We start from the raw sequence: 19,210 nt of genomic DNA, 5'->3' as shown, positions 1-19,210 counted from the left end.
TCAGCGGGGAGCCTGCTTCTCCCTCTGACCCTCTCCCCTCTCATGCTGTTTCTCTCTCTCTCTCTCAAATAAATAAATAAATAAATAAAATATTTAAAAAAATATATGGATTCTCTTTTTTTCCTGAGTATTAAGCACTTGTTTTTAGGTATTTAACTGACTGTTTTAGCTCTGCAGTTCTTTTAAGTTTCACTCACAGAGAAACTGAATGGTTGACTTTGTTGAGGGACTGTTAGCCATAACTTAGGTCATCACTTCCTTATGAAAGACTACAATAATTCTCAAATTCTGCCCTGAGTCATTCATATACTTAAAGACAAAGCTTAACTTTAGAGGACATTCCTCACGCTGGTTGGTGATGCCAGAATGGTTCTTCTTTGGTCTGAGCAGTGTAAGGTGATCATGATGACAATTTTGACATTTTTTTAAATTAAAATAAAGAAATTTGTACAATGGGTTTTGCTTTCCTTGCAAAATTTGAGTCATGCTCTTTTAGTTAAAATAAGGAAGACACATGAAAAGCTACTTGATTTGGATCACTGGTTAAATCCTGACTGGTTATCAATGAATAAGGAAACAGGATTAAGTAAATTTATACTCTACTGAAGGTCAAGTGATAATTGTTTAAACATCATTTATAGCACTGGTTAAGACTACTCACCTTAATCAACAGCAAACCAGAGAAAAATTACTCTAGCTCTGAAACACAATGAAATCCAAATACGCAAATATAATCTGGCATTTGCCAAACCAATGTTTCCCATTTGAAAGATTTCTTTTCTAGAAATGTTTGGTTTTATTTGTAAGATATTTAACGGCACAGTAGTCACATTATTCAAATAAATATCAAGTCTAACTCCTAACAAGGTAGAAGTAAAATTTATACCTTTCTTTGAGTTGAACTATGAGGGCTCTTTTTAATAAACTTTTTATTTTGGAGTAATTTTAGATTTACAGAAAAGTTGCAAAGATAGTACAGAGAGTTCCTATATACCCCTCATCTAGTTTCCCTTATTAACATTTTACATTACCACAGTACATTTTTCAAAACAAGAAACTGACATTGGTACATATATTAGTTTCCTAAGGCTGCTATAACAAATTATCACAAACCTGTAGCTTAAAACAACTGACACTTATTCTCCCACAGTTCTGCAGGCCAGAGAATAAAAACAAGGTGTTTCCAGGGCCGCACTCCTTCTGAATACCTTGAGGGAGTTTCTATTCTTTGCCTCTACCAGCTTTCTGGTGGTTGGTGGAATTTCTTTATTTGTGGCTCCAATCTCCACCTCCATGATCACATTCCCACCTTCTCATCTCTGTGCTTATCTGGTAAGAAACTTGTCATTGGATTTAAGCCACCCAGATAATCTAGAATGATCTTATCTGGAGATCCTTAATTATATCTGCAAAGATACCTTTTCCAAGTAAGGTAACGTTCACAAATTCCAGGGATTAGGACATGGATATATATTTTGAGTGGGTGATCATTCAATCCGTTGCAGATTATTATTAACTAAACTCCAAATAGTTTTTGCATCAATGTTATTTTCCTATTCCAGTACCAAATCGAGGGTATCACAAAACATTTAATTGTCATGTCTCCCACATTCTCTCTTGTCTGTGGCAGTTCCTAGCCTTTTCTTCTTCTTCGTGACCTGGAGAATCTTGAGATATACTGGCCAGCTATTCCACAGAAGACCCCCCAGTCTGGGTTTGCCTAATGTCTTTCTCATGATTAGACTGGTTTATAGATTTGGGAGGAATCACAGAGATGAAATGCTTTTATTGTCACATCGTATCAGGAATCTATTATGTCCACATGACATCACTGCAGATGTAAATTTTAATCACTGGTTTAAGGTAGTTTACGCTGGGTTTTCCCAATCTGGCATTGTTTTTTGTTTGTTTGTTTGTTTGTTTTCCGTTCCCTACTCTAGTCTATAGAATTGAGTCACTGAGGCCAGCCCATGGTCAGTGGGGGATGGAATGTGGGGGTTGAAGCTGTACCTTCTGTAAAGTGAAATAGCTACATATATTATTTGGAATTCTTCTATAACTTCTCCCTCATTTATTTACTCTTAATCATTTTAATATCAGTGTAGACACATATATTTATTTTATACTTTGGGTTATGATCCAAGACTACATTATCTATTTTGTCATTTAATTTGTTCCAGCTTTGCCAACTGAGAGCTTTTTCAGGTTGGCTCTTGTGTCTCTATGGCATGTTACATCCTTTTGGGTTTTGTTTTGTTTTGTTTTGTTTGTTTTGTTTTGTTTTGTTTTGTTTGAGTAGTTCTTTACTTTTTGGTACTACAAGATGTCCCAGATGTATCTTGTATTGGTGGTTACTTTTCAAAGCCAAATAAAATATTAAATATCCAAGACTTTGGTTTGGCTTGTCTGGAATGATGAAGGGCACTCTCCTATTGATCCCTCGTGGAATCTTAGTAAGTAAAGACAGTGGTACAGTTTCATAAAGTATTGATTAAACAAATAGCATGGCTAAAGAGTTATGTGAGATAGTAACTCTTCTTAAAAATAAAATGTTCATGCCTCAAGCAGAAGACAAGACAGCCACATTGAATTCTAGTAATAGAGTCAGCAACCTTTAGTTTCAGCACGTCAGCTGAGACTGTCAATTCCCTATTGGTGCAAACCATGATTAGCTATAGACTTGCAGCTCCCTTCTCACTTGCTTTCAGTCTTGGTCAGTGTTTGTAAATTTACAGATGCTGCTCTCTCATAAAACCATCAATTGAATAACACACCATTTTCATATAACAGTTTTGTCCCTTGAGGCCCTAGAAAAGTTTACAGTGTAGATGTAGGTCACTTACCCCGGAAATGAAACGAAGCTGCCTATGGTAGACATTTAAATAAACAGCACTATGCAGAATTCTAACTTGTGTGTTTATTTACATTTTCCCTAGAAGAGGAAAGAAAAGAGAAATTTCTCTGGTTATTGTTGGACTTTCTGTAAGCCAAGCTGTATTTACCTAGTACTACTTGGTCAACAACACACTAAAAGAGGCTAGAATTAAGGTACTATATGGCAATAAGAATTACTTCAATAACAGAAGACATTTATATATATGAAAGATATCATATGAAGGATATAAATATATATGGAGAGAATGAATATATTTATTACATCTATAATATATAATGTATGTATATGTTTATTTCATCACCAAATAGTTCTGTCAGATGGGCAAGGAAACTATTCAATACATTATCTCTACTCTGGAGATAAGGAGGCCTGCAGTAAGACAGGCTGAATTTCGTGGTGCAATCATAGTCATTGACTTACAGAGCACAAGGATTCAGGAATGTCTTCTGAATCTTTTTGTATTAACAATACATGTACAGATAGATCGCTTCTCGGCCTTTTGGCTAAGATCAAGTGTAACATACATGTACAGAAAAATCACAAAGTATGTTATATACCTGAAATGTTCTTTAATGTTCTTATGGAATATATAAGGCTCTCATCTCCATGAGAAATTTATAAACAGCTACAAAGTAGTTAACCTTCTAAACTCAAGCTGTGCTTATAAACCCAATGTGCTTACAGCCTGATTAAACATTTTCCAAAATTCAGTCTGGCATATAAAAAAAAATATTCTAAATCCTTAAAATGTCATTTGAAGGAAATTATGTGTGTATTAAAGTCAAGGTGGAAAATATGTGTGCTACTTCCTCTAAAAGAAGGAGTCCTTTCAATAAAATACATTTTAGCAAGATGTGCATTATAAGATTATAAATGGAAAGACATGACATGATGTGCTCTTTTGTTTTTTGGCATGGGAAATTTTTTAAATAGTGTATTTTGTCTTGTTATTTCCACAAAAGCACTTAGCAACCTTTCATATTTTCAACATCATTTCTTGACAAGACAAGAGAAGAATAATCTGTGGGTGGCACTCCGAAATGATAATGAGAGGAGTGTCATAAAAAGAACATCATGTAAGCTGTTAGAATGTTCCCCAACTATACTTCTCGGAGAGTCAGAATAAACGTCTTTGTGATTCCTTATCATATAGAGTGACTTTACTTTTGATATCCAAATGAAGTCACTAATTCCAAAGGGGAGGGCCTCACAACTAATGTAGCCAGGTTTAAAAGAGCAAAGAGAGGAGGAAATTATGTAGTCAACCTATTTAGGATTTTTTTTCTCTCTGCTTGTCATATTAGCCTTCTTTTATTCTTCAAGATAAATGTGATCTAAAATATCACTGAACATGAATTGTGGATAACTTTGAAGAATTAATCTAATGCATTTTGATGTTTGCTTTTTATGTGCAGTAATGAAATTACCATCCCTAAGACTTACTTAATGCTAAAACTGGCAATTATTCTATTTCCTCTCAGCATCAGAATTTTGGTGAATGAAAAAAGAACCACCGAATTTTGGTGAATGATGAATTCTCTAGATTTTCCAATTATAAAAGGAACAGCATGTAAATCTGATCCATTCCTTTTTTTAAAAAAAGATTTATTTTAGAGAGAGAGAGTGAGAGTTGGGGGGTGGAGGGGCAGAGGGGGAGAGGAGAGAGAATCTCAAGCAGGCTCCCTGAAGAGTGCAGAGCCCTATGCAGGACTCAATCTCACCACACTGAGATCATGACCTGAGTCGAAATCAAGAGTCCGATGCTTATCCGACAGAGCCACCCAGGTGCTCCTGTTTCTTATACTTCTGCCATACACATAGTATTAAGTGTTGGCATTCTACAACTTTCTGCTTCCTTTTGTTTTTCACCTGAGTTTTATATTTAAATGGATTCAGGCAGACATCATATAGTTGATCTTATTTTTGTATCTATTCTGATAATCTGTCTTTTTATTAGTGTAGTTAGACCATTCAGATTTAAAGTGATCACTGATATAATTGGACTAATATCTAAGATGTTTGTAACTATTCTATTCCTTGCATTTGTGTTTTGTTCCTTTTGTTTACCTTCTTTTTTTGTCTTCTCTCATTTTAATATTGAGCATTCTACATAATAGTATTTTATCACCTCTCCTAGCCTATCAATTATACCTCTCTTTTTAAAAATGGTCATGGATTTCTAATTGTAATGTACATTTTTAATTAAGTCAGTTTCACCTTCAAATAGCACTATACTACTTCAAGTACCTTATTATAACAGAGTATTTCTAATATCTAATACATTTCCCTTGTATCCCTTATGACACTGCTATCTTCTATGAACTGAATTGTGCCCCCCCCACACACACTTCCTGCACAAATTCATGTTAAATCCCTCACATCCAATGTGATGGTATTTGGAGATAGGGCCTTTGGGTGGTAATTAAATTTAGGAGTCACTAGGATGAAGCATGATTTTATGATGGGAAGAGGAAGAAAAGAAAGAAAAAACGGCGCTCTCTCTCAGCCATGTGAGAATACAGAAAGAAAGCAGCCATCTACATTCCAGGAAGAGGACCTTCACCAGGAATCAAATAGGCTAGCACCTTCGTCTTAAACTCCCCAGCCTCCAGAACTGTGAGAAATAAATGTCTGTTGTTTAAGGCACCTAATAGGTGGTATTTTATTTATAGCGGCCTGAGCAGACTAATACTCTACCATTTATTTCACTTAACCATATGCTATAATCACCTGATACAGTGTTGTTATTACTTTAAGGACTATAATCTTTTAGATCAATTGACAATACAAAAAGTAAAAGATGTTTTACCCTCTCTTACTCCTTCTTCAATGCTCTTCCTTTATGTAGATCCAAGTTTCTGACCTGTCATTTTTCTTCTTCCTAAAGAACTACTTATAATGTTTGTTTCAGAGCATGTCTTTTGGCCATGAATACCCTCAGTCTCTGGGCTTCTTTTAAGATTTTCTCTTTGTTTCCTGCAACTTGAATATGACAACTCTGGGGATAGATTTGTTTTTATATTTATCCTTCTGGGTGTTCTCTAAGCTAACCAGATTTGTGATTTGATATCTCTAATTTTGGGAAATTCTCAGCCATCATTAAATATTTCTTCAGCTCTCTTCTTTTTTCTTCCTCTGATAATCTAATTAGATGTATTATATCTTTTGCAGTTGTCCCACAATTCTTGAATGTTCCGGTTTTATTATTATTATTTTCTCTTTGCATTTCAGTTTAGAATGTTTCCACTGACATGCATTCAGCTCGCTATTTTTTTCCTCAAGTGAGTTTTATTTACTCAAAAGCCCATCAAAGACATTCCTCATTTCTGTTATTATAGCTTTGATTTTTTGGGCTTTCTTTTGATTATTTGAGTTTCCACTTCTTTGCTAACATTATCTCTATGTTGTGATGACTTCCAAGCTTTTTATATATCAGGGGAAGCTATATTAGGAAGTCTCCTGATTTAACATTTTCTCTTGGTAATTTCCTCATTCAGGACAGTTTCCAGAATTCTCTTATCCAGGACCAAAGGAATACAGAACTAATATATTCAAATAGCCAAGTGTTCTACCTTTAAGCATGCTTACCATTAAAGTACTGAAGACAGATATTTAACCTTTCTCTTAAATCTAAAGGGAATTATATTAATCAATCTTAATAACTGATTTCAGCAATTAGTAATAGTCATTAATAAAAATCTGGACTACTGGCCTATCAAAGTTTAAGCTGCATTATAGGCACATTATACTGTGCAATGTATTTTAAAGAACTTGATGGCTTAGATATATCATAGTGTCCATATAATATGTATATGCATGTTCTCCCCGTTAGTGATTTTAGATCCATTCTCCACCAGTCTCTATCCTCCTCTGTGCCCTGGGAAACTGATTTATGTAGACTAAATCAAAGTTTTTCTTTGCCGTCTAACTTTTGGTTGGATTCATCAAGGGACAGGAACTCAGATGGAGGGAGGTGAGTGAGTTTCAGACATCAATTCCCCATCCCTCTGTGTTCACCTCTGAGTCCACAGTTCCTCCCCATTGCTGCCTCTCCATGTGAATATCCCCTTTAGGATTTTCAACTGCCCCTGCCTGCTGCCCACCCCTGCCTGTGTTATAAAAGCCCAACTGCGGGCGCCTGGGTGGCTCAGTTGGTTAAGCGACTGCCTTCGGCTCAGGTCGTGATCCTGGAGTCCCGGGATTGAGTCCCGCATCGGGCTCCCTGCTCGGCAGGGAGTCTGCTTCTCCCTCGGACCCTCCCCCCTCTCATGTGCTCTCTTTCTCATTCTCTCTCTCTCAAATAAATAAATAAAATCTTTAAAAAAAAATTAAAAAAAAAAAGCCCAACTGCTTATGTGCCTGACTGCTAAATCAATTTTCAGCATCTAAGACAGAAAAACACCCAACCTGGGATATATTATGATGTGCCATTCCCACACCTCCTTTTCTATTTCCCCACTTGTTTTCTGAGACTATAGCATATTAGTGTTTCTAGAGGAAGAAGTAACAGTGTTCTGGCTGGTTCAAAAGCAACATTTACATAGAAGAGATGACTTCCCAGTTAAAGACCCTACATGTCTGAATCAGGACCATCAACTCTGCTTTTGTTTCCAGGAGGCAGTCTGCTCCAATTGTCTTTTACTTGCTGGAAATTCCTTCCAATGTCTGGCAGTGTTGATCATTAGACCTACATTGTGTGTTATTGTGAATTTTGGTTTTTATTTTTATCTTAACAGATAATTTACTGGAAAGTTAGGAGAGGATGTAAGGCACTATTTTAAGTCCAAACACTGAATATGAAATTAGTAATGACTGCTAAATAAACCACAGACATTTTACCTTCCTACATAAGATGCAACACAATGTAGTACTAACCTCCTAATCTGTACTCTATGCTTGAGCTAAATTACCTAGATATTTCTGAACATTCCCAAACTTCTGACTTAGTTTTCTCGCCTTCTATTAGAATTCTCTTAGATCCAGCTCTACCTGTTCAAATTCTACACTTTATTTAAGGATTATCATGAAAAGCAACTCCCATATTAAGCATATTTTGATATCTTTTTTTTAAAGATTTTATTTATTTATTTGAGAGAGAAAGAGATAAAGCATGAGAGGGGGGAGGGTCAGAGGGAGAAGCAGACTCCCTGCTGAGCAGGGAGCCCAATGCGGGACTTGATCCCAGGACTCCAGGATCATGACCTGAGCCGAAGGCAGTTGCTTAACCAACTGAGCCACCCAGGCACCCAAGCATATTTTGATATCTTTAAGAAGATATTATCTCTCCCTCTTTTGAACAATTTTTCTATATTATTTCTCTTATTGCCTTTTCACAAGATACCCACACAGTTGAGTCTCATTATTTGCTATAGCTATATACGTTCTACTAAGTCACTGCAATTACTGAATCAATGAATACTGAACTCCTAGGGGGAAATTCAGGGTTAATTCCTATAAGCCTTTGGTCACAACACTGTTGTTAACATTTTGATCAATACATAACCTTGTTTTGTATGTTTATGCTTGAAAATACCTTATGTAATATATATTTTTAATTCATTAACATTGAACTCACACCCAACAATACTAAAATTTCATGCCGGAATGAAAATTATCTGTCACACTACTTTCTCCATAAGGCACATCACAGCTTCTTTGCACTTAGGAACACTAGACAGTACTTCAGAACTACATCTGAGGGACATTTTAAGCATTAAAGTCCCAACAAGAAGCGCAAGCATGCAAAAAAAAAAAAAAATGACGCTACATAGACTGTAAGGACACTTGTTTAGTGTGAGAGTGGAAACAAGAAGGCAGAGTATGTCCTTGTTCACCCTCAGCTGGGAACGTGCATATCAGGTGGCTCAAATTTTTCACTACTCTGCACAAGTTCATGAATGACTGCAAAAGCACCAGGATTATTGATTTTGTTATTACAAATAAATTGTAGTGGTCAGGCAAATTTGGAAATACAAATTTGTGAATAATGAGGGTAGGGGTGTGTGTGTGTGTGTGTGTGTGTATTATGTACCAGCTCTGTGGCAGGCCCTGGATTGAGCATTGTAGATATATAAAGGAAGGGGTTCACAACTTGGAAAGGAAAACAAAAGTAAACTGATGCTTCCAGTGTGATATAAAACATGCAAGAGGAAAGCACACGGTACGATAATGCCTCATAATGAGAGTACCTAGCAAAGTATCAAGGTTCAGGAAAAATTTCCAGGAAAAGATGGCTTGTGGGCTGAGTCTAGAAGCACAATTATAAAGAAAACTTTAGAATCTTGTCCACAGTATCTAATACAGTGCCTAGCTACACTGTAAGCAAAAAATAAGAATAAAGCTTTGATTATCAAGGTCTACTTAGGTTAAAAATATAAAATAGAGGAAAAAATTATACCTAACTGAAACTTTGATATACAATTTCATCTAAAATCTTGGAGACCCATTTTAGCCACTGTAATTACTGAAGCAGAGCACAGCGCTTTCCTGTTAGACAGACACCACACATCATGACTAAATGGGGACAGGCAGAGCACCAAAAAGACTGACAGCAGCCAAAATCAGGGAAGGCTCATATGTCATAGACAAGAGTAGACTGAGAAGGAGTCATAGAGAAGTAAAAGCATCATCAGTTGTGGCATCCTAAAATCAAGGCAGAAGTTTCACATTGGAGGGAGTGGTAAATGATGGAAAGAGTCCAAGTAGTACGAAGAGTGAAAAGCACCCATTAGATTTCGCAGCTAGAAGATCATTGTTGACCTTGGCAAGAGCAACGGCAGTAGATAATCACAGGCAAAAGCCAGATTGCAGTGCACTGAAGAGCAAAACTAATGTTTGTGTGCTTTCTTCTCCAACTCCAGCCACAGTGGCCTTTATCAGCTTCTCAAACATGTCATTCTCCCTCTGGATGAGGGCCTTAATGTTCTCTCCTTTCCCTATGGTCGATTCCTTCTTAGGTTTAATTGTGTCAGATTTTACTTCCTCTGCAAGGTCTTCCCTGAACAACACATGCCACCTACCATACTGGATCTTCTTGTTATATTCCATGTCTGAATAATGGATAATGTCTTCCTCCCCCTGCCACAACTAGATAAAGCCAGGACCATGCCTTGTTTTCCTGGCAAGGGTATTCCTAGCACCTAGTGACATTCCTGATATGTCATTTTTACTCAACTAGTAACTATTCCCATGTAAGACTAAAAATCCATTGAATTTATTCATTCCTTTTGTTTCCCTGCAGTGTCTTGCATATGCAAGTGCTCAATAAATATGTTCAAGCAATCCAGCATGAGTTAATTAAATTGCAAAAAAAACAAAAAACAAAAACATAATAGAAAATATCTGGGTTATATGGCATCTAGAACCTTCCCCTAACACTATATGTTTGCTTTGTTCATTGTTGTATCACTTTTGGCAGGAGAGATGCCTAGCACAGAATAAGTAAACAGCAGGTTGGTTTTTTGTTGTTAAATCTATAAATAAAAAATTGAAAGAATTAAAAGTATGAGTTTGGTCCAGTCTGTACCTTGAGCTTATAAATTTACAAGGCAAATTTCAAAATAATAGAAAAAGCAACAGCTTCTATGATGATTCTACAAGGCAAGGAATTCTGGCTCTTACTATAGCCTATACCATGAGGAAGAAAACAGAGACGTACTTTCAGAAGTCAAGGTGGCAATACTGAAGATCTTTCTAATAAGCTTAAATTCAAAAGGTTACTAATAATAAATGCAAGACTTGCACATAACCATGGACACATATTAAAAGAAAATGAGTATCACCTAAGACACACTAAAGCCAGAATAAAGGAAAAGTATAAAGACTAAAAAGTAAAGAGAGAAGGATTTTAGGTTAGATATGGAACTAGAGGAAATATGAAATAAACATATCTTAAGATCATCAACATTAGCCACAAAGAAAACACAAAGTGTACTCAGATTACTACATGCCCACACAAATGGCTAAAAGAATAGCAGGCATTGGTGAAGACATGGATCTCTATCTCTTAATTTTGCTGCTGGGAGGGTAACAAGGTATGACCACTTTGGAAAACACTTGGCAGTTTCTTATAAAGTTATACATAAACTTACATTATGACCCAATTCCACTCTTAGGTATTTATACAAGAAATTAAAACTTACATCTACAAAAAGACTTGCACTTGAATGATCACAGTAGTTTTATTTATTATGGTCAAAAACTGGAAACAGCTTAAATATCCATCAGTAGGTCAGTAGATAAACAAGTTATGGCCAACAATAGAATGCTTCTCAAAAAATAAAACAGAAATGGATTACGGATTCCACAACATGGATGAGCCTCAAAAATATTTAAGTGAAAGAAGTCAGAATAAAAGATTCATACTATAAGATTACATTTAATATGAAGATCTAGATCAGGCAAAACTAAACTATAGTGATAGAAATTAGATCAGGGATTGCCTGGGTTGGGTTATGTTCCAATCTATACCTTAAATTTATAAACTTACTTATCACTGGGGAAGGACATAAGGAAATGTTTTGGAGTGATGGAAATGTTCTACATCTAATACATGATAATGGATCTATATATATATTAGTCAAACTTATTACACTGTATTTTTAAAATTAGTGTATTAATTTTATTGTATGTGGATTGTACCCCAATAAGTTTTATTAAAAATTGAAATAATACATTAACAGAAAAAAAAGAGAAATAGGAATATTCAGCTATTTTGTTTCCATACTTACTGTTAAGGGATATTTAGTTGATTTAACATTGATAGTAAATATTCAAGATCAAATGTGGTAAGAAGATTGTACAGTAGCATCTGGTTCTTCTAAATTCAAGTTTTAAAAACAGAAATTTACCCCATGTATTTTGGTCAAGGTTCTTCACTGCCAAAACTAGAATCCATTCTAATAGATTAAACTGCACTATGGACTGAACTGTATGCCCCCAAAATTCATATGTTGAAGTGCTAACTCCCAATGTGACCATATTTGGAGATGGGCCTTTACAGAAATAAGATCATGAAAGTAGGGTCCTGATCCAATAGGATTGTCCTTCTAAGAAGAGACACCAGACAGTTTGCTCCCTCTCTGCCATGTGAGGGTACAGCAAAAAGTCAGTCAATTGCAGGCCAGAAAGAGTTCTCACCAGAAACTGACCCTGTTGGACCTCGATCTTGGACTTCTAGCCTTTGGAACTATGGGTAAATAGATTTCTGTTCCTTAAGTCACCTGGTCTATGGTATTGTTATGGCAGCCTGAGCAGACTAACACAAACTGAAATTGTTTTATTATAGGGCACTAGATAGCTTACAGAATCTCTGGCACAGCAAGGAGGCTATCCTATTGATAGGTCACTAAGAATTTGGAACTGTTGGTTACAAAGGACAAATAGAGCATCTTTTCCGAAACATCTCTGCCCAAGACCCCAGTTCACAGCACTGTGCTTCTTGGTATATCTAGGGAGTGATTTATAAACAAAACCATCCCTGATGAATACAGATGCAAAAATCCTCAACAAAATATTAGCAAACAATCCAAAATACATTAAAAAAATCATTCACCACGATCTAGTGAGATATTCCTGGGTTGTGAGGGTGGTTCAATATCTGCAAATCAATCAACATGATGCATCACATCAATAAAAGAAAGGATAAGAACCATATGATCATTTCAATATATGCAAAAAAAAGCATCTGACAAAGTACAACATCCATTCATGATAAAAACCCTCAACAAAGTAAGTTTAGAGTGAACATAATAAAGACCACCAACAACACAAGAAACAATAGGTATTGGTGAGGATGTGGAGGAAAAAGAACACTCATGCACTGTTGGTGGGAATGCAAACTGGGATAGCCACTGTGGAAAACAGTATGAAGTTTCCTCAAGAAGTTAAAAATAGAAATATCCTATGATCCAGCAATTGCATACTAGATACTCCCAAAAAATACAAAAACACTAATTCCAAGGGCTATAAGCACCCCTATGTTAATTTCAGCATTATCTACAATATCTAAGATATGGAGCAGCCTAAGTATCCATTGATTGGATAAAGAAGATGTGGCGTGCATATCTAAAATGGAATATTATTCAGCCATAAAAAAGAGTGAAATCTTGCCATTTGCAACAACATGGATGGAGCTAGAGAGTATAATACTAAGTAAGATGAGTCAGTCAGAGAAAGACAAATGCCATATAATTTCACTCATAGTGAAATTTAATAAAACAAAAGAGCTAAGGGAAAAAAGAGAGAGAGATAAATCAAGAAACAGACTCTTTAACTACAGAGAGCAAATTGATGGTTACTAGAGGGAGGTGGGTAGGGGGATGGGTGAAAAAGGTGATGGGGACTAAGGAGTGCCCTTGTTGTGAGGAGCACCAGGAGATGTATTGAAGTGTTAAATCACTATATTGTACACCTAAAGCCAATATAACACTGTATATTAACTAACTGGAATTAAAATAAAAACTTAAAAACATAAAATCAAACAAACATCTGGGGGAAGGAGAAAAAATGAGGTAGATTATGAATTCTGTCTGAAATCTTCTAATGATTACCCTATTCCTGGAACTTTTAAACAACAGGAATAGTCTTTCAGGTATTGTTATGTGTTCAAATCCCTCCAACTGAAATCCCAGAGAAGGCGTAAGCTGAACCGAGTCTAGTGACAATGGAAGACAGTCTGGTGACCTCTCAACATGCATCCAGGGCCGCATCCAATTTACCCTCCCTCCCCACTACAATCCTCATCACAATAAGAGCTGCCTTGATATTTAACCAAAGGGCACACTCCTCTGACCTTTGGGGTCTTCTACAATTAAATCAACTGGCTGTTTTTACTACTTCATTGTACAGTTTTCAGAAAAGCAAACTTACCTGTGACATGGAATTCTGAGAGTCAAAGCAGTAAATCATCTGGAAAGGGACACTAGGCATGAATAATTTACATCTTGGTATCACGTATACAAAAACAACTAGAAAATTTTACTAGGGGCAACAGGAAGTGAGAACAGGGTTGTTCTTGTTTCAGTTTTCATTTCAAATCTTGAGGTGCTGGTGAACACATTCCTTTTAATCATCTCTAGCACAGTCATGCTAGTTCAAAGCTAATAAACTCCTACAGTCTAGTGTCATTTGTTCAAATGATGCATTTTGGGGGGGCTCGTTATGAGAATGGAATTGTAAGCCTTCTTGCATAACAACAGAGTCTAGACACTATGGGAAAAGGAATCAGAACAAATAGGAATGATGAATCTCCAAATTCATTTCCAAAACTAAAAACAATTTACTCTCAATTTATATTTTATTTATTTGTATACTCTTTAGCAAAACACTTTGTAAGATAAATTCTTAAGTAATGTTCCCTGTGCAAAGGCGGACAATACTCTTTCTTGAGGCCATGTGACTTTTCAGATTTGCAGAGTGAAGAAATGATTGCTATTAATAGAGAATTTCTAGGTTTGATGTACGGTATTTGTGAAGAACCCCAACTCATTTTTCTGTGGGCTCACAGGGCCCTTTCCCACCAACATGTGAATCAATGGGAGCTGAGAACTCACCTTGAACACCAAGTATGTTCTCTGATCAAGTATAAAATAGTGGGCCTTCAGATCCTCTTCCCCAGAATGCTGCACGTTTTGATGTAAGATCAGTTCTTACTAAAGTATTCTAAGCCATCAATTCCCTTGCTGCATTACCTGTTCTTCATATTCTGCTGAGGCCAAAATGTGTCAGATGGACAGATTGCTCTGCCAAAGACAGTCAGATTTTGTCAAACCAAGAAAATTAAACCCAGGCCCTGTCATAAAAACACAGCTCACGAGCCTGCCGGATGCACCAGCAAAACTGTCTCGATAACAGCTGTGCTCCCTCCTGGCATTTCAACATTGGCCAAATGTTGATTCAAAGCATAACCAAATCCAAAATCTCTCAAGCAACCTCTGTTTTAGCTGACATATCAGTGCTTTTGGGTAAGTGGTATTTGTCAACCCCCAGTCCAAACTGCGGACCATAAAACATGAGCTAATGAACAAAAATTAGCTCCAGAAGAAAAGCTCCAGTTGTTTGAACTTGCCTTTTCCTGTTTTTCTGGCCCTTGGGAAAAGTAGGAATTCTTTACTTCATCCTTCATCATGTTTTAGTATTTTAGGAGTTTCTGTTCTCTAAATTGGCTGGGTTTTCATTTAGGATTAGAATTCTAGCTGGATTATCATTAATAGTGTGATTCTACCAGTTAATTTATGATAATTAACAATTCCCTATTGAACAAAATTGTCAAAGATTAGATACATAAGAACACAGTCAGGTATTAAGGGGAGATGTACTGTCTGGAGCACTTCCTTCTGGGGTGTTTCTGGTCTGCCTTTGTCCTGAGGTATCTGCTGTCTGTCTGATCTATTCTGAGGCTTATGGATGAGCTCCGGATGGATTCTAAAGTTTCCACATAAATCTCAGAGTTTTTCATTTCCTCCACATAAATATTCCCAAGAACAGATGGCTTGAAAATTATTGCATCACAAAATAAGATAGACATAGGAATGACCTTTCTTGCTCAATTACTAATCATCATCTGAAGCCAGCTAATTTGAAACCAGCAAAATGGTTGTGTCTACCTTTAGTCATAACTCAATTTACCAGAAAGGTAAAATCCATACTGATACTCCTGTTTATAAGAAAGCTCTCCTTTTTAAAAGAAAATTGGCCAACTTTGAAAAATACCATTTTAACCAATTCTACCTGTTTACCTTTTGCTTTCAACCAAAAAGTTAATTTGGACTCAATCTTCCAGAGCAATGAAAAAATTGTGTTCATAATTACTCTTTAGTTCTTGATGGTTTTAATGTATCAACCCCAACCCACACTCCCAGTGTTATTTATTAAGCCATCAACTATCCGGATGGATTAAGAATGGTCCCTACATCCTGAAACTATTAATGTATTGCTTATCACAATTTGCTGAAATTTAGTATAAACACATATAGACAAGTGTCAAATTAAACAGGCTATAAAATTATTGGAATATAAAACTTAAGTAAAAACATGCTTCTTCAAATATCTCTCAGAGCTCATTCTTCCAAGAATAACTCTCTTTAGCTAATTGGTTAGGTGCTTATTTAAGCCATTTATTTCAATCCCAGGACAGAGGGGCGTCTGGGTGGCTCAGTGGGTTAAGCATCTGCCTTCGGCTCAGGTCATGATGTTATGGTCCTGGGATCAAGCGCTGAATTGGGCTCCCTGCCCAGCAGGTAGTCTGCTCCCTCTACCTCTCCCCCTCCCCTGCTTATGCTCTCTCTCCAGGTCACTCTCCCTCAAATAAGTAAATAAATCTAAAAAAAAACCCAGGGCAGAGGCAACAATCTATGTCTAATTTATTTTCCCATATACAAGTGGATTTGAACTGAAAATTTAAAGGTGAAATGAAGCTGCCAAACCTATTTTGTGATGATTTGCAATTAACATAAATTAAGTGACTACTACAGAACTTTTGGGCTCAGCTATTACTGAGAATAGTGTATATTCCTATCTGTTTGTTGATGCTCATCTTGTTTCTAATCCTTAAGTAATTTACTCTCTATCCTTTTCATCTTTTTCAGCCTGTTGAAGTAAAAAAAAAAATCTGTTCTGAAATCTTGTCTGTTCTGAAACTAAACCTATCCAGCTATTAAACAGTGCCTCTTTTTTCCTAACTTTGCTTTATAATTCTCTCCAGGCGTCTAGGAAACTATTCATTTGACCTTGAATGTATGACTTTTATTTGTTATGAGCCTATGAATTCAAGATCTAAAAAGATGGTCATTATCCCCATATTACATTCAACTACATTACAGAAACAGAAGTGGTCAATATAATGCACCAAAAGTTATGGGTTTTCTATTGAAGGGTTCCAAACAACACCAGGCAAAGTACGTGAAGGGAGAAGAACCTTGAAGTGCTCATGGTTGCAAGGAAAATATGTGAATATAAGTTCTGATCTATGGAAGCTGAAGGAACTAGCAAGGACATAACCTGATTTTATGGCTTAAGCATTTAAGGTATGGAAGATAAAGCAGAACTGTAATTTGTAGCCACCACAAAACTAACCTTCCCTGCTAATATCTGGCATCTTAACTGCCTTCCTTTGAAAACACTTTCTGTACTTTGGATTTGTTGTATTTCTATGTTATTGACAATTGGGTAAATTTCCTATTAACTTCCTAGGAAAAGGACCCAACCTAATTTTTTTTTTTTAACTTTTAGTTATATAGCTATTAAAGAAGCAACACAGTGCTTTTCATTCTCTTTGTATACTTAGAATGCATAATTAAAATATTCACCTTAAAAAGTCTTTAAACAAGTCGAATTCCAATCACTCTAGGCAATTTGGGTGTTGTTCTGTTGAGTTTTTAAACACTTCCTTTAGTAGCTAAGCCTTTGCTTCAACTGGAATCACACATAGGAGTGCAGTATGTAGAACTAATTAAAAAAAGGGCAGGGCCCAAAGCACCCCATTCTCCTCTCGGTTTTGTAATGGACCCCCTACACACACACACACACACACACACACACACACACAGAGCATGACTCCTAAGTAGGTCCAAAAGATCCATTTTGAAAATAGCCACTCTTCCAACCACTCATTAAATGATTTTTTACTAAGAACTCATTTTTTAAAAAGACTAAATGGAGAGTACTTTTTGAATGTTATTTTGCTGTCTCCAATTTTATTTTGTTCTTTGAAGGTCCTATCTCATGCTCTGCACTCTAGAGCCAGACTGCCGAATTTTATAACGTGGGCTGTGTCATTTACTAACTGGATGATCTTGAGGAAGTTACTTAACTTCTCTGAGCCTGTGTGTCCTCATCTATAAAGTGGCATAATCAATATAACTACCTTCATAAGGTTCTTAAGTTGTTTTAAATGAATTACTCCATATGGAGCCTTTAAAACAGTGTTTGGCATATAGTAAGCACTCAGTACGTGTAAGCTACTATTATTGAGTTGAATAAATCAAGTACCTACAATGAACAAGACACAAAGTGTTTCAGGAGACAAAGTCAGTAATACATAATCTTAGCCCACAAGGAACTTACAGAAACCTTAGATAAGGACCCATACAAGTACTTACGAAGAGGTTCTAAGATTTATGGGGATCCAGATACCCAAAACATCCTCCAATCTACTTGGACCTAACCAGAAGAGAAGAGACAGATGCAAGCTACTAAATGTGATCCAAGTGCCCATCTCATTAAATAACGGGAGGCAAGTGCCCAACTGCTCCTAGGAATGGACTCTCTGATTCACAATGATATAGTACAGGAAACCTCTGTATTACCTCCATAAGCCTAACAACAGGATCTGTATGAGCCCATGCAGAGGAGTTGCCTGGCCAGCTGCAACAAAGCACAGCACAAGAAAAAAAGAACAAAGAGGTCCTGCCTGAGAAGTTTTAGCTGGTGAGAACGCAGAGTGGTACAATCACTTTGGAAGACAGTTTGGTAGTCTCAACAATACTAAATATATTCTTACCATACAACCCATCAATCACACTCTAGAATTTAGCCAAAAGCATTTAAATTTTATGCCTGCACAAAAACCTGCACACAGATGTCTGTAGCAGCCTTATTCATAATTTCCAAAACTTGGAAGCAGCCAAGAGTCCCTTTAGTAGATAAATGGATAAACAAACTGTTATGCAACCAAATAATGGAATATTATTTGGCACTAAAAGGAAATGAGCTATCAAGTCATGAAAAACCATGGAAGAAGTTTAAATTTATATTACTAAGTGAGTGAAAGCTACATACAGTACATTTCCAACTATATGACATTCTAAAATGGCAAAACTATGAACACAGTAAAAAAAAAAAAATCATTGGTTGTCAGAGGTTGGGGGGAGGGAAAGGATAAATAGATGCAGCATAGAGGATTTTTAGGGCAGTGAAAATACTCTGTATGATACCATAATGATAAATACATGTTATACATTTATCCAAACCCATAGAATGTTCAACACCAAGGGTGACCAGTAATTTAAACTACAGACTTCAGGCGATTATGATGTGTCAACATAGGTTCATCAATTGTAACAAATGTACTACTTTGGTGGGGTTGATAATGAGGAAAGATAAGCATGTGTAGAGGCAGGGAGTATATGGAAAAGCTCTGTATCTTCCTTATATTTGTTGTGAATCTAAAACTGCTCTTCTCCATGAGACACTATGGACTCTGAGAAACAAACTGAGGGTTCTAGAGGGGAGGGGGTGGCAGGAGGTGGAGGGTTGGGTTAGCCTGGTGATAGGTATTAAAGAGGGCACGTTCTGCATGGAGCACTGGGTGTTATA

The 19,210-nt window shown here is 36.4% G+C and overlaps 1 non-coding gene across 1 annotated transcript; it reads left to right on the top strand.

The window, feature by feature from the left end:
• The first annotated feature begins 3,379 nt into the window (after positions 1-3,379).
• LOC118010131 lies at positions 3,380-3,570 on the top strand. The gene has a single exon (XR_004679134.1). It is a non-coding gene; the product is annotated as a U2 spliceosomal RNA (small nuclear RNA).
• The last annotated feature ends 15,640 nt before the right edge of the window (positions 3,571-19,210 follow it).

This window comes from Mirounga leonina, unplaced genomic scaffold (assembly GCF_011800145.1).
Source record: "Mirounga leonina isolate KUSES-001 unplaced genomic scaffold, KU_Mleo_1.0 Mir_128, whole genome shotgun sequence".
NCBI lineage: Eukaryota > Metazoa > Chordata > Mammalia > Carnivora > Phocidae > Mirounga > Mirounga leonina.
This window is presented reverse-complemented; position numbering and strand designations above follow the sequence as displayed.